The following is an 18,427-nucleotide window of genomic DNA, read 5'->3' as shown; positions in this document are numbered from 1 at the left end:
TTCAAAGCTTTGTTTTTATTACTTGTTTTCTCGACTCCTGTTGAGGCCACTAACTGTTTTAAGAAAACCCGGCAGATTGGCCATCACTGCCGGGGATACACAGGCGCTGGACTCCACATGTTCAACAATTCCACCAGGGCAGAGGACGCCGCCATCACCACCAGAGACTCCTGCAGAGACACATATACCCTTGTCAGCAGCAAAAGAATGCGATCCCCAAACCCAGCTAGCACCAGAAGATTACCGTCGGTTGTTTGACTCAACATTCATACATATTACGGTAATGTAATAAAAGCCCTGCCGGGAGCTGTGATAGACTAGCGAGAAAGATAATATCGTTAGTCACCATAGACTCCAATAAGAAATCATTGACCGGCGTAAACAAGGAACACATGGCGGAGATTCTCGGGGATCTCAAGATCCCTGCGACGTACATTTGTCGTCGTAGCTACGCATGTGGGACCTGCTGCTACCCACCCAACGGTGACGCACTGAAACTCTTCATTTGTCTGTCCCTGTGTGTTTCTGTGTGTCTGTGTACATATCCCTACACAATAATTGTCAATTCAAGATCAATATCGTTTTAAAGTTTGACCTTTCATACGACAAATATCGAAAAATTGGCTAAAAACATTTATATCTTCCCCTTCAACTAGGCAATTTCTACAGGGGGGTCACTTTTTTCGCATATATTTTTGAAAGTTATCCTCTCCTTTAGATTGTCTAGTCTGAATTTTAGAAAATGTCGCCTCCCGTTTGGCGGTGGTCGTAACAGCATAAACGTTAGATTTTACCCCGTTCTTTTCCTCTTTTGCGGTATGGGTTCGAGCCTGCCTTCCTACTACCACTTTTTTCTTTTTTTTTTTTTTGCTCAACATACACATCCAAACACTCGGGCAACGCCGGGCTGAAATGCTAGTATATCTATAAAAGTGTGTCTGTCTGTGTACATTTTCCTTCGCAATAACTCTGTTAATTTTAAGTCTACAGAGTCGAAATTTGATATACAGGGTACTGAGATTTGGGAAAATCTTTGTAATCAGTATTCGGTCAGAAATTTGGCTGTTAAGGGGTCAAAGTTCAACGATGTGACGTTTATCAACTCTACCAAAATTTTCCGCCAATTTTGAGTCTAGATATTTTAAATCTTAGATTTAGGTTTCATGGATATAGATCTAACTTAATTATTTGATTTGAACCCAAAACAATATATGTAAAGGGGTCATAATAGGGGTCAAAATTAAAAAAAATTGACCGCTTTTTTTTGCTCAACATAAATCTCCAAACACCCGGCTAACGCCAGGCTCCCAGGCTTATCTATGTATCTATAGAAGTAAACGTGTCTGTCTGTCTGTGAGAGTGTCTGTGTACATTTCCTTATGCAATAACTCTGTTAATTTAAAGTCTACAGACTCCTAATTTGATATACCGGGTACTGAGATTTGGAAAAAACTTTGTAATCCTTTTTCGGACTAAAATTTAGCTGTTTAGGGGTCAAAGCTCAACAATTTGACTTTTAAGAACTACCAAACTCCTCCGACAATTTTGAGTATAAACACTTGAAATTTTAGATATATGTTCTTTGGACATGGATCTAACTTAATAACTTGATTTGAGCCCAAAACAATAAATGTTTAGGGGTCATAATAGGGATGAAGGTTCAAAAATATTTGACATCTGCGGTCTCTACCAAATTACTCAGACAATTTCTGGTCTAAACATTTCAAATTTTACATAAAGGGTATTCAGAGATAGTGCAAGCTTTGTAATATGTTTGGGTCGAAAATTTGAGCTACAAATATATAAATGTATGTATGTATGTTTGCATGTCTGCCTAAAACTTTCGACAGAAACGACATATTTTTACAAGATCAGTATCGTTTGAAGCTCGACCATTCAGACGAAAAATTTCTTCACCCTCAACTGGGCACTTTTCCACAGGTAGAAGTCGCTTTTTTGCCGATATTCTCGAAAGTCATCCTCTCTTTTCGATAGTCTTGACTTAATTTAAACCTACGTCACTTCCGGTTTGGCGGTCGTCGTAACAGTAACGGCGTTACGATTTTCCCCGTTCTTTTCCTCTTTCGCGGTACGGGTTCGAGCCTGCCTTCCTACTACCAATTTTTTTTTTTTTATTCAACACACATCTTCAAACACCCGGACAACGCCGTGCACCCATGCTAGTATATATATATATATATATATATATATATATATATATATATATATATATATATATATATATATAAGGGAAAGAGAATTAAAAATGTAAGTTGAACTTTACAATCAAAATTTATTGTTCGATTTAATACTTCAAAAACCAATTTACAAAGTCCTTATTCCGTGGAATTTCAAAGAAGGCTATTCTTGTTATTCTTCTCCTAAGAGGACATAAAGAAATCAGCAAATTATATTTGTTGTAATGTTAGAATTTGCTAGTTAAGTCATTAAGTGAAACCGCAATTTATTGTAGTTGTACATAGCCCAATTAAAAATTGAAAAATGTTGGATATGTAAAAAAATATATAGATATAAATACAAACCGCGCATAATATTGCTACAAATATAATTTGCTGATTTTCTTATGTCCTCTGATGAGAAGAATCACAAGAATAGCCTTCTTTGAAACTCCACGAAATAAGGACTTTGTAAATTGTATTTTTTTTTTTGGAGTATTCAGTCGAACAATAAATTTTTATTGTAAATTCAACTTACAGTTTTATTTTTCTTTTTCTTATAATAAGCCTACTCTCTATTGAGTATTGAACTTTTTAAATTCGCTTGGAATTAAATTTTCTATATATAAATACTGCTATTCATATTAGTTTGATATTTATCATTGTGTATATCAGGTAAACACTACATCCCTTTCTTTTCATATATATATATATATATATATATATATATATATATATATATATATATATATATATATATACATAAAATGAAAATTACAATTAAATTTACCAAAATGATCCAAGATGGTAAAATTAAAGTATATTATAAATATTAAAGAATTAATATTTATAAAGTTATCTCAGCCAGATTGGATTATTTATCTTCCACCAGACTATCCATGCATGTGTAATCACCGTTTTCTTCACCATATTCCCTCTGCTTCACTTTTTTTTTGTTTTCAAGTAAGATCTTTGACTTACTTGTTGTTTCATCAAATACTTTTGCATGCAAAATCCGATCCTGCATTTTGCTAATTCCTACTCTCTGACGAGAAGGAAAGTATTTCTTCGAAACTCCACGGATTAAGGACTATCCACTTATCTAGTGTTTCCTTTTCAGATTAAATATGTTTTTAACTCATTTCAAAGTGTTTTTAACATGTTTTATTAACTGTTTGCTCGTATATATATATATATATATATATATATATATATATATATATATATATATATATATATATATATATATATATATAAAACAATAAGTAGCCCACTGTTTATAGTAGTCACTGTTGATATGGAATACAAAATTCAGAAATAATACGGTTTAAAGCCAAACAAGTGCAGAATCTCATTAAATAAATAAACATATTAAAATTAAATTCAATATTTCGATTCATAACAAAATCTTTATCATGAAAATGCAGTTTTTTACGTGCCATAGCGATACCCCTATATATATATATATATATATATATATATATATATATATATATATATATATATATATATATGATAGTGTGATATTGTGTGTTTGTGTAAAATTATATAAAACCTTCAGAGCACATCTCCTCTACCAATATAACAAAGAATTTATACTAATATTAATCGAATCTGAATGTGTGGTTTTCTTTTCATATTAGTCTAGTGTTTCTTCAGATATATTTTAATACTACAAAATGCACACTATAATATATTATTGTACTATAATAGAGTTATTTTGAAAAGATTATCTTTTAATTGTTCTAATTAGCCGTAATTTCTAATGAACTGATAGTCACCCCATCTTTCGTTTATAAAACGGTCGGCCATATTAGATATTCATCATTAGTTATTTACACAAGCCATACACATTTTAATCATGATTTTCTCTAGTTCAGATGGGTACAGCAAAAAAATATTTAACTAGAAATGACCCCTAATGTACTAATGTATAACATAAGACACAGAAAAGAAACATTTGTAATGCGTACACAGTTTTATTTTCTCATATAACCACAATACGCTCTCAAGGGATTTTACCTATAAAACGTTATCCATTGTCGCGCCTTTTTATCTAGTAATCATCAGCATAGTTTAACTTGGTCAAGGATCGAACACAAAACTTCATTGTATGTAGGTTGTCGTTTTTCCACTAATCTAAGAAGTCTTTTCTGAAAATGTGTACGGTTTTTATCTCCTAATATTAAGTGAAGTGGGTGTTATTGTTTGTTTTTTTTAAATTATTATTATATTGCATTAATATTTAGCACAATAGTATATATATATATATATATATATATATATATATATATATATATATATATATATATATATATATAATACACACGTCTACACGCACATTAACATGTAAACATTCGGGACCCAATAAGTTGTAGACTCAGTCGCAAAAGAGACGAAGAATAGAAAGAACTTCAACTCGCTGTTTCAGGTTTTAAGAAAACGCCTTTATTCCGCATACTCTCGCTGTGCGTGACTTCTCATTAGGGCTGTTAAATCACTCAAGTCTCCAACGTGATTGTCGGTCTGTGCACGCGTTCTTTTTATAGTCTTTATTTTTCCTTGCCGTGACGTCACTTCGCACACGGCTCGGCATTTGTATACAGCTGCAATACGCGCATCCGTTTACTTGAAATCATTCAACTGAGCTCCTAGATAATATGCTGGAACGCCATTTGCGAAGATCACCAGCACACATTAACCTCTGCTTTCGGATGTAGAGGACTGCATAAGTTATTTACGACAAGCAAACATAAGCACAAATAACAGATGCATGCACACAATTTAGTATAAAAAGATTTAAGATATATTAACATTAACTGCTGAATGAACGAACTGATTTAAAATATAGAATGAAAGTCTCGAATTTCATTTAAAGCCGGAAACATAGTAAAACAAACATGCACTGGCCCAATAGCATCGTTAATAAGTCATAAACCTAATGAACAAGGTCATAAAACTAAAACTCTTATACTAATAAAAATTTGCTTGGTTACAAAAGTAAATAAAAATCTGAAAAAAAAATATAATGAACTTGAAAAGTACTCCTTCTGGTATGCCTAACAAAAGAGCAGTTTTAACCGGATGAACTTAATCTAACGAAGATTAAAATCAAGATATAATAGTATTAAACTGATGACTATAATCTTGATTTGAATTTTGATCAACATACATTTTATGATATATATATATATATATATATATATATATATATATATATATATATATATATATAACTACTTCATTTACTCACATAAATTTAATATACGAAAGTATAGATTTATGCGTAAACATTAAGTATTTACTTCAAAAGTGCTCAATACGTAGGTAGAGCTAGTTAGTAATTTATAAAATATATATGGCGATTAAGCTACACTGAATATTCTGCGACAACTGTGTAACAAACAATAAATCTCAAAATCTATTAAACTGTAGGCGGGAAATAGCAAACAACTGTGTTCACAAAATAAAACTGACTCTAGGATAGTGATACAAAATAGCTTTAAAACTAACAATAACAATAGAAAACAAACAAATAAATAAATTAAACAAACATGAATATACATAAACGATCACACATATATGTATATATACATATATATGTATATATATATGTGCATGTATGTGTGTACACATAGGTATATTTTTATATATATATATATATAAAAAAAGGAGGGAAAAGATCTACCTTAAACCACTAACCTAGTTCTAAAACAGATCCTTTGTTCGATAAAATGCATGCCCATTGGCTGATAGGAAGGGGCGCGGTGGATACTAGAAAGCTGATTGGCTAACTAGAAATCCTCAACATATATAAAAACAAGAAGCAACCACAGAATTTGCGCATAAGCCTGACGAATCCTATAGTGGATGAAACGCAGAATATTCAGTGTAGCTTAATCGCCATATATATTTTATAAATTACTATATATATATATATATATATATATATATATATATATATATATATATATATATATATATATATATATATATAAGTTACTCATTCTTACGCCTAGAAGCTTTTTTTTATACATAGGCATCACCACATTATCAAGGCCAAGAGGTCACTCAAGGATAAGGGTTAAAGATTGTACATTAGAAATTGGACAATATAGTAATCATTAGTAATGAAAATTTGGAAAATTTGATAACTTATATGGAACGGCTCATCAAGAACTTATTTACGTTAGACTTGAAGACAACGATATTGTAGTCAGCCGGAAAGCAGGAAAACGGAAGACAATTCCACAGGCGTGCAGTTCTAAGAAAGAAGCTTTGTTCATGGAATCTACGTTTAGGTTTAGGCACAGATAAAGAGATGGGGGAATTATTGATAGTGTTTACAGCTAGACGAGTGTTTCTTGTGAAAGTTTGGCGAGGGGGACCATAGATTGAAGCTCAGTCGAACACTTTCCATGAAAATAACGATACATCAGAGACAAACTCGCAACATCTCTTCTGTGAGATAGAGGTTGCAAGGAAGAGAAAAGGACATCTCCTACGAGGCTACGAAATCTATTTTGAACTCTATCAAGGCAGGCCAAGTCCTTTCTAGCAGCTCCTGCCCAGATGTGGCAACAGTATTCCATCATTGGACCTGGCTCTTATATAGATAGAGAATAGCATCAGCAGTGAGATATCTACCGGATCGATAGAAAGATCCCACCATTTTTCCAGCGGCCTTGGCAACAGATTTGATGTACGTGTTCCATTTAAGATCAGGAGTAATGGTCAAGCCCAGAAGCTTGTCAAAACTTGAGGCCTCCTGAAGATGAGAGCCATTCATTTCAATTGATGTCAGATGTGGATCAGAATGTTGATGATGTAAAAAGAGAAGCTTGGTTTTAGATGCATTAAAAGTAACCAGCCACTCCTTACCCCATTGTACTACGTGCTCAAGATCAGAGGAGAGAGAATTGGAGAGAACTTGGTCGTTTACTGTCTTAGATGTGCTACTATAAATGGTAGTGTCGTCAGCATAGATGTCTACAAATGATGTAAGGATGTGATTTGGAAGATCATTAATATAGATCAGGAAAAGAGTTGTTTTCCGAAATTAATAGTGATCGATTGATTAATTTATTCGTGAATCATTTATATATATATATATATATATATATATATATATATATATATATATATATATATATAGAGAGAGAGAGAGAGAGAGAGAGAGAGAGATTGGTCATATTGCTTAATAATAGAAGCGTCAAAAAAGATACATTGAATTAGGAAATTCGATGAAAAATCTGATTAAAAATATATTTAATAAAATTTGTTTAAAATCTCCATGATTTAAAATATTTATATAATTTTTAAATTTTATCATGGCAAGAGATAATTTCTCCATCATCTCTGTTTTTTCTTATAGGATTGATGAAAACAAGGAGTTTACTTCCGAAAACAATAATGTTTTCACTAAATTCAATCCTACTCATTTGTCACTTAAAACAACAAACAAACAAACAAACAAACAAACAAACAAACAAAAGAAACAGAAACAAGCAACAGGCTAACTGCTCTCCTAACATTAAAGGTAAACTTTTGGGTTAAATCGGGTTAACCAGATTGCATCGAAAAATGAAAGCTCCCTTTGGTGAAGTTAGATTTTAAGAAAAAAATAAGGTTGAAATGGCATTTTGTATTTTGACATGAAGGGAATAATATAATAACGAAAGTATATAATCATTAAGGCTATGACAACAGCATATTCTTTTCATTGTTTTGATTCTCGAGTGTGTATCCGTTGATATCTTATATGCTTTTATATAAAGTGATGTGGTCAACTGTACCGGATATATACTCGAGAGTCAAAACAATAAAAAGAATATTCTCTTGCCATAGTCCTTATTTTCATTAATTTCAAATTAGGTAAGGAAATCCATCATGTTTAACTGGAAAACGACAAAATGTATAGAGTTATGCCCCCGTTATTAAAAGAATATTAATTTCTTTTAGAATAATTAAATATAAAATCTTACAAGAAATCACATCCATTAATGCGTCTGCTTGTCATCAAATTAAATAACTCCATATGAGATAACTATCATGATAACGTTAATATATAACGTTAATATATAATAATTAACGTGATATAATTCAACGTTAGTTTTAGAATAATTTATTAAAGTTAATGATGACTCATGCTATTAAGCATTAGGTTTGAAAGGCCGTAGCCATAGCGTCTTGATATTTTCGGCAATCAATATCAGCTTTGTTACAAATTATAGATAAACTCCTTATGACATAATATTATCCAATCATTGTTTTAATTAATTAACATAATTTTTTTTTATTACATTTTTACCCCATACAAGGCACATTGCCACTTTGGTGTAGGGGGCTACTAACAGGGGCAACAACTACTGGGGTACTATGTAGGGATTTGGGCAGCAAGGTGTTGGTTCACGTTGCACTTGAACTTCTGCACGTCAGTACAGTTGGGGAAACAGGGACCTAGAATAGAATTCCAAAGTCTAGCGGTTCTGGGGAAGAAACTACTGGAGTAGAAAGATCTTTTACATCTAGGGATTTCTACAGTGTGGGGGTGGGATTTTGCAGCCTGTCGGGTCTGTCGAGGGTGTTCACGTCGTGGGGGCACAAGTGCTTGCAGTTCGTCAGAGCATTCACCATTAAAATACTTGTAGAACAGGCAGAGGGATGCAACGTTTCGTCGATGGGTCAGAGGCTGAAGCTTAGATGCCAGTTCAGGGCCTATCAGATTGGCGACTCTCTTTTGAACCTTGTCTAGGAGCGAGAGACTAGCAGCAGATGCACCAGCCAAAATATGACAGCAATACTCCATACATGGGCGAATGGTGGCCTTATAGAGGTACAGGATACTTTTGGGTGTTATTAGTTTTCTAGCACGGAAGAGAGAGCCCACCTTCCTTGAAGCGGCCCTGGCAATGCCCTCGATGTAATCTAAAATGGTATTCTCAACTTTCATATAACAGAAATCAGTCAAACTTATACCAAATATTCCAATCTGAGCCATCTGCTAATTTCCCTCTCAATCATCCAAACACTGGTAAAATGATCGTTGCACTTTGAACATTTGTCACGATAAATTAAATTAAGCTGATAAAATTCTCACCATTTGCTTCATAAATCTTTGGTTTTTGTAAATAAATAAATAAAAATAGATTTTTGTTAATAATTGATGTCAAAATAAAGGATTTTTCTCGTTGAAATAAGTTTTTCAATGTTTTGCTTTGTTTGGACTTTTTTTTTTAAAATATTGGCCTACGACTCAATCCAGTTGCAGACAACAGATAAATGATAGGACAATCAAATTAAACTGCCAATAACACGTAAAGTGGTATATTTAAAAAGTTTGGAAAACTTTTATGCAGATGTTTAACACTTAATAAAGTGAATTTATTCATTTGGCTATAGTCTTGCTATGTAAACACTTATACAGAAAAAAAAACTCGCTGCATTCATTTGTTCTGAGAACATGAAAATGAGGAGTCGAAACATGTGTAATAAGTCTTGACGATCCATTATTTCTTGCAGATGATTTACATCGGTATTATGGTGATGTAGCCGTGTGAACTCTGGTACTTTCTCGTAAGCCTAAGTAACTTGCAACACAAACGCGTTTTTTAGAAAAATAGAGACATATTATTTTACTTCTTGCCTCGTGTGTGCGAACCCAAGCTGTGGATGGACTTCAAAAAGGTGTTGATAGCAACAAAAAGTGTATTTCATTTTACGTTACAATTGTTTCCATACCCGGTCGACAATTTCAAACATTATATCGTTTGAAAATTAAAAAAAAACAGCATTTCTTCAGACTTTATGATTAAAAACACTCTTGACAATAAAGCATTGTTTAAAGAAAAAGAAAAGAAACATTCCCTTAACGGAAAAAGAAGCATGTTAGAGACATTTACCCTTGAGGTAACCTCCGTGCAAAGTGCATTTAAATATTAATTTATCACTTAAGTTTCGTATCCTTATTTAAGAACAAAGTCATAAGAAGTTTCCACAAAAACATTTAGCCATTTAAATTTTTTTTATATATTCCATTCGTTGAGTTTCTAAATTAGATTTCACTATTTCTTTATTTCACATAATTAATTTTTTTAAAAAGAATTTCTTTTCTATATTTATATTGTGGCCATTACAACCTTGCATTAACGTTACGGTTAATTTTAGTTTCATATTTGCTCATTAGTGGCAAGTAATGTTTATAAATTATCGATTGTTTTAATACTTAGATTTAAGACCATTTTAGGTTTAATGTTTAATTGAATATGAGAATAAAGGAAAAACATTATATATATTAAACCTTATACAACATTTCGAGTAACGGATTCTAATCTATTTATCATTATTTAATTTTTAAAAATTTATTATCATTCTATTTAAATATTTTTCCTTATCGTTACTAAAAAAACAATTACGAAGGGAGATAATCCAATTATGTCGTTAATTGCTAATAGTTTATCCTGTTGGAAAAGAGGTCAATATTATTTCCCATAACAGCTAAAGGGAGATAATTTATGCCGTTTGATGTTTTCGGTCTAGTGATTACTAGAAAGCGTCTGTGATTTAATGATTAATTTAATCAAACAGATCCAGAAAGTGCTATGATAGCTTATTAAACAAATTAAAGATATAAATTATGTTTTCATCTTAAAAAACTGTTTTTTACCCATGGGTTTAACCTACATCTGTTATTAATCCAATAACAACTTGGGTTGCTCATGTCTTCAAAGCCAGAATTATAATGTGTGTGTTGTATTCTTGGGTATCTAAACAAAATGGTATATATCCTCTAATTATTATTCTGACAGCAAAACCACCCAATAACTACAAATGTGCTTCACTCCGATGAGAAGATGTCTACCCCTGCATTTACGGGTAAAAACATTTAGAACAAAGAGTAAAGTAAATAAATAAATAAACCAGCATGGATTCTACAAACTTAAGATGTCAGATGACAAAATGAATTTAATTAATTTCCAGTCCTCAAATTGCTAATTTAATTACTTATTTTTTTTTAAGTCTTGATGTTGCTTACACAGTATATTAATGCTCAATTATGCAATATGATAATTTCGTAGCTTACTTTTTAAGTCATCTCTTTTTGGCTTAAAACTTTTTGGTATATGAAAATTTACTGGATTACACGAACTCAGTATATTACATACAAGTCTATATATATATATATATATATATATATATATATATACACATCATGCATATATATACATTGTGTGTATATATATTCATTATGTTTATACACATTATATATATATACATTATGTACATATATACACATTATATATACACATTTTATATATATATACACATTATATATAAATATATATGCGCATTATATATAAATATATATACATTATATATACATATTATATATATGTACAGGGTGTTTCGACAGTCTTGGGCACATTTCAAGTCCTCATATCTGCTTAATGTGCCCAAGACTTTTTGGAACACCATGTATATACATCATATATATATATACAGCATATATATATATATATATATATATATATATATATATATATATATATACATTATACATAGACACAAATATATACATTATATATATACATTATTATATATACACACAAATATGTATATTATATATACATTATATATATATACATTATATATATACATTATAAATATATACATTATAAATTTTTATGTGTGCATTATATGTATATATACATTATATGCATTATATATATAAACATTTTATATATAAGTTATATATATACATATACAGATTATATATATACACACATTATATATATACATATATATATACATATATATACACATATATATACACACGCGCGCATACACACACATATATATATATATGTATATATATATATATATATATATATATACACACACACAGATATATATTAGTTTGGTGCAAAAAGAATATCGTTTTCTCCCATGTTACTTTTATATATATATATATATATATATATATATATATATATATATATATATCGTTTTTAAGCTCGTTTTTCGCTGTATAGAATAGTGTTATTTGTTACCGTTTTTAATATCTTCATTCATTTTTTTCATGCTTCTCGACAGCATGGACAAAGTTCAAATCGTCACGACTTTCTTGCTCCAACTCAAACCAGGCCGAAAAGCTGCCGTGTCAACTCCTGATATCAATGATACGTTTTGCTCAGGAATCAATAACAAACGTGTCGCACAACGGTGGTTTAAGAAATTTCGCAATGGTGACGAGAGCCTCGAAGATGAAGATGGTCGCGACCGACCGACTGTGGTTGATAACGAATATTTGAAAGTCTTAATAAAAGCCGATCCTCGCAAAACCACACGAGACGTTGCTGTTGAACTCCTGGTCAACCACTCAACAGTCGTTCGCCATTCAAAGCAAATAAAGATATAACAAAGTTGGATAAATGGGTGCCGCATGAATTGAACAATAATTGTCGTTTTAAGGTGTCTTCTACGCTCCTTTTGCGCCACAAGAACCCATTTCTCGAGCGGATTGTGACGTGTGAATAAAAGTGGATCCTCTACAAAAACCGGCGACATTCGACACAGTGGTTGGATGCCGAAGGATTTCCACAACACTTTTCGAAGCCGAAATTCCACAAAAAAAAGGGTATGGTGACTGTTTGGTGATCTGCGACCGGTCTCATTCAGCACAGTTTCTTGAATCCGGGCGAAACGATTACAGCGGAGAAGTACTATCGACAAATCGGCGAAATGCACCAGAAGTTCCAACGTATGTGCCGGAGATTGGTCAATATGAAGGCGCCAGTTCTCCTCCATGACAACGTTCGTCCGTGTGTTTCTTAACTGACCCTACAGAAGCTGAATGAATTGAGCTACGAGACTCTGCCTCATCCGCCATATTCACAGGACCTTTCGCCCACCGATTATTACTTTTTCGAGCATCTCGGCAACTTCCTGCGCGAAAAATTCTTCAAAAGCCGAGATGATGCCGACTCTGGCTTCAATGACTTCATCACTTCCAGAACTCCAGATTTCTATGCTAATGTAATAAATAAACTTGTTTTCCGTTGCAAAAATATGCGTCGATTCTAATGATTCTTATTTCGATTAATAAAGTTTATGATGAAAGGAGTTATGATCTTTTGAAGTTGAACATTAAAAGACGGCATTATTTTTTAACCAACCTATATATAACCTGTTCTCTAACAGGTGTTCCAATCCCGGCAGCTGTGGAGGTTAATTACTTGACTTATTCACCTCTGGCGTCATCAGTTTTTGCAGCTTCACCCCCATCGCTCTGTACGTTTTTAGTTACCGACTGACGTGCGTGTGTGCGTGTGTGCGTGTGTGCGTGTGCACAGTTTCAACACACGACATTATTACATAATATTTCTACCTCATCAAACTGATATGTTACTGAGCTTACTTTTATTTGTAGCTTCAGATTAATTCGTATAGTTAGCACTGACTTAACTTGCAGAATGTTGACCATTCCTCGTATATGTGGTCTACAGTAATAATATTTGATTGGATTTTTCATAATATAAGAATTCTTGTCGATAAGAATTCGGTTCGATTAAGAAACCACAACTGAGAGTTAGTGAAAGAAGAGCTAAGGTTATTTCCTTCTTTATTAACTCAACAAAGGTAAAAGAGAATTTAGTGATACACTTGAATATCTACGCATCTTATATAGCGACACAGAGTTAGGCACAAGAAAAGGTCCCTTGATTTCTGAGAACCTCAACTAAAGTAAAATGAAACAAAAAAAAATACTAAGTAGGTGTAAGTATCACTTACTGACGTGACCTGTGGAAATTCCACAGCAAAATTTTTCAATATGTAATATATTGATGTTTGTATTCTGTGGATGTTCAGCGTAAATGAAGACGCCCTGATATTATTGTAGCTCTTTTGTTTAATCTGGAAAAGTATTTATCCAAGCTAGCAGGGACGCCTGGCGTAGCTCGGTAGCAAAATACGCTTAAATATGATATTTTAATTTCTGAAGATTTCGTACATATTAGTACATAATCAATTTCCTATCGATTCTTATATATTATAAAGCTGTGATTTCAAAAATAAAAACAATATCCATATGACTTCCCTCAGCTATAATCGAAACCGAGACCAAAACTTATGAAAAATTCTTGATAAGATTATTTTTTAAAATAATAGATGAGTGTCATCAGTTATAATCGAAACCGGAACCAAAAGTTTCGAAGAATTCCTGGTAAAATTATTTATTACAATTGATGGAAGGTCATAACAATTAAAAGAGGGTATTGTATTGATACGAGGGGCATGTAATAAGTAATGCCCCTGAATCACTTCCAGTTGTCTTATCTAGCTAAAATTTTGCATGTTCCATGATTTATATCTCTACGGCTTATGTGGCAAATTACAGTTCTGAACTTATTGAGGTTTCTGTTTTACAGATGTTTGAACTGAATCAGGTGTGAAATGGAGCCTGTTGAATGTCGAGCAGTGATCCGTTTTTTTGTATTTGAAAAGACGCACACCACAGGAGACTTTTGATGAAATGAAAGATACTTATGGTGATAATGCCCCATCATATGATCTTGTAAAACGCTGGCATCGTGAATTCAAACATGGCCGGAGGTCTGTGGAAACAGCTCCAAGACCTGTTCGCTCCCTTTTGCCATTGATGAGGCATCTGTCCGTCAAGTTGAGGCTGCCATTTTGGAAGATCGGCGAATTACTATTCGCCAAATAGCCCAAGATGTCAAGATTAGTACAGGGTCTATGGTAACTATCATTCATGACCATTTGCATATGCATAAGGTGTCTGCGAGATGGATTCCTAGGTTGCTCACACCATTCCAGAAGCGAGAACGCGTCCAGTGCTCGAGGATGAATTTGGAGATGTGTCAAGAAGATGAGTCAAAGATTTTCAAAAGACTGATTACACAGGATGAAACCTGGGTCCATCACTATGATCCAGAGACCAAAGCCCAGTCAATGCAGTGGAAGCACTTGGACTCACCACCTCCAAAGAACGCAAGGGTGCAGCCCTCCGCTGGCAAGGTCATGCTCACAGTCTTCTGGGACCAGGACGGAGTTGTAATGATTTAATGGCAAAGGGTACTACAATTACAGGAGCCTATTATGTCTCACTTTGGAGGAAATTAAGGGAAGTTATCAAAATCAAGAGGCGGGGCAAGATCAGCAAAGGTACCCTCCTCTTGCAAGACAACGCTCCGGTCCACAACTCGCATGTCGCCAGATCAGAAGCACGGGCATGTAGTTATGAAATCCTTCCCCATCCTCCCTACTCCCGTGACCTTGTACCCTCTGACTTTCATCTCAACCCAGCCATGAAGTTGTTTTTGAAAGGAAAGCGTTTTCCAGATGATGCAGCCTTGATTTCTGAAGTCACGTCGTGGTTGGAGGACCAACTTGGGGTGTTCTACAAAAACGGTCTCCAGAGCTGCATCAAACGATAGGAGAAATGCATAACCCTGGGTGGTCCCTATGCAAAGAAAGACTAATAACTGTGCCAAGTTTCGTTACTCTACTACTATGAGAAGTGGGTCAGGGGCATTACTTATTGCACACCCCTCGTATATAACAAATAGGCACAATAAATAACGGAACAATGTCTTTAGAAAGATGGATTAGGAAATTGGCAAATATGTGTTGTTCTGATAGCACCATCTTTCTTATAGATTTTAATGCACCTGAAACATTAAAATCGTTATTGATAACACTTTTGAGTTATGACTAGTGATTCAGTATGACCGGCTTTAGTGCTGAAGAAATACGTAAATCGGTCTGAAGGTGAACCATACATGAGACGGACACCGTTTCATTCAATATATTTGTTGGATAAAGCACAGCAAGGGGCGACGATTAGACGCAACTCTTTCACAAACACAATATTATATATTGTTATTGAACTGCAATGTAGGCACCACATAGACAATCAATACATCCAAGACTTTAAGATGGCTATATTGACCATATTGTATGTCATAATTTGAAAATGTGGGGAAAACCGTAACTTACCTGAGTAGCACGAGTTTCGTGTTTTTTTTTCTCTAAGAAAAAAACAGCTAAAATGCCGACGTCGCATTTATATGTATTACGCTCATGCAAATTTACGTGTGAGATATGCAAACTTGAGGCGAGGGAGTTTGTTGAACGGGTACTTTTTTTGCATAGGTATTACCACTTATCAAGGCCCAGGGACCACTCGAGGATAAGGGTTAAAGAGTGTACAGTAGTCAATTGGAAAATATAGTAATTGTCAGTAATGGAATTCAGTAAATTAACTTAAGTTAACTTAAGGGCAACGGCTTACCAAGAACTTGTTTACATTGGACTTGAAGATAACCATATTTAGTCAGCTAGAAAACAGGACAACGGAAGACAGTTCCACGGGCGTGCAGTTCTAAAAAAGAAGCTTTGTTCATGGAATCTACGTTTAGGTTTAGGTTTAGGCACAGATAAAGAGTGGGGGGAATTATTGATAGTGTTTTCAGCTAGACGAGTATTTCTTGTGAAAGTTTGGCGAGGAGGAAGGGACCATAGATTGAAGCTCAGTTGAGGAAGGAAAAGGGACCACCGGCGAGTGGCAAGACAGCGTGTTGGGAGAACGCGTGTCGAAACGAAATTATTGAAACTAAATCAGAAAAGACAGAACAACAAATTTGGATCGGTTCAAATACTGTAGAATGAACAAGCAGGCGCAATAAGCTACACATTCTTAGTAACCTCCATATAACACTCTAAATATATTATACTTCCATGATTTAAAGTTCCATGCGATTTTACTTAATCTGTTCAATTTCATATAAAATTAATATAACAAAGAATAAGTGAATTTTTTGGAAGCCGGAAAAATCATGGATTACAATAGAAAAATGCGAGCATGAAAAGTAATATGGTCAAATTTAAACATGGGAAAGTAAAGGACTAGTTGTTAAAACTGGAAAAAAAAGGACAAGATATTCTAGTAAAAATATAATAAATTTATAACTTAAAATATTGTAGCATTAAAAATCTTTTTTTAATTCAGTTTATAACATTATATAATCAATTCTTAATGCTGCAAATTTTAAGTTATATATATATATAAGTTATATATATATATATATATATATATATATATATATGAAATTTATTTATACAAACATTGATGGCTACATATGTGCATACATGTTTCTGTAATCACCCGCGTTGGGGGATTACGTCTTCAGGCCAAGAATTATCGTCGATAACTCTTAGCCTGAAGACGTAATCCCCCAACGCGGATGATTACAGAAACATGTATGCACATATGTAGCCATCAATGTTTGTATAAGTAAATTTCATATACCTGCTCTGTTAACTCATTGAGCACTCTTTGGTAGACACATGTTTCATTGGATGTACTTCAAGGAAACTAAACTCTACTGGCTATATATATATATATATATATATACATATATATATATATATATATATATATATATATTACTAGAATATATATAGATATATATATATATATTACTAGAATACATATATATATATATGTATTACTAGAATATCTTGTCATTTTCTTTTCCAGTTTTAGCAACTAGTCCTTTACTTTTCCATGTTTAAGCTTAACCATATTACTTTTCATGCTCGCATTTTTCTATTGTAATTAATATATAGATAATATACTATGCATATACATACATGCATATGCATGTTTGTTTTAGTATATACTTAAGTATCGAAGATATGAGTAGAACTTAATAGTAAGTGTAAAATATAATTATAAAAAGTACACAGAAACGTTAGTGATTTAATAGAAAGTTCTTTTGATTAACATTCTGCAATCTATTGTTTAAATAAATCATTTTAACACTGACGTTAAGCAATTAACCTTTACATTTTATTGCTTATAGTTAAACACGTTTGCCATCTACTAATTTCCATTCGCCATTAAATTTTACATTAAAAAATGTACGTGCCTAAAAGTAAAATAGGTCATCCTCCACTCTATATTAAAGACCAATTAAGCACGCCAGCGCTAGTTGGAAATATATGACAATCTACGAGAACAGAAGGTCAGAAATGCCTGGAAAACCAAAACCATTGTATTTTCTATCGAATTCGGATTCCGAAGTTACATTGGCAACTCAGTCTACACATTCTTGAAGAATTCTGGTATTTTCTTATCAAACCAATGGAAATACACAAAGAAAATACAAAGAATGTCTCTATCTGTATCAGCATTGATCTGGTAATTTTTCAAAATGAAACAAATT

The sequence above is a fragment of the Euprymna scolopes genome, chromosome 1 (genome assembly GCF_053919585.1).
Source record: "Euprymna scolopes isolate OS-2025 chromosome 1, ASM5391958v1, whole genome shotgun sequence".
Lineage (NCBI taxonomy): Eukaryota > Metazoa > Mollusca > Cephalopoda > Sepiida > Sepiolidae > Euprymna > Euprymna scolopes.
Note: the sequence above shows the minus strand (reverse complement) of the source record.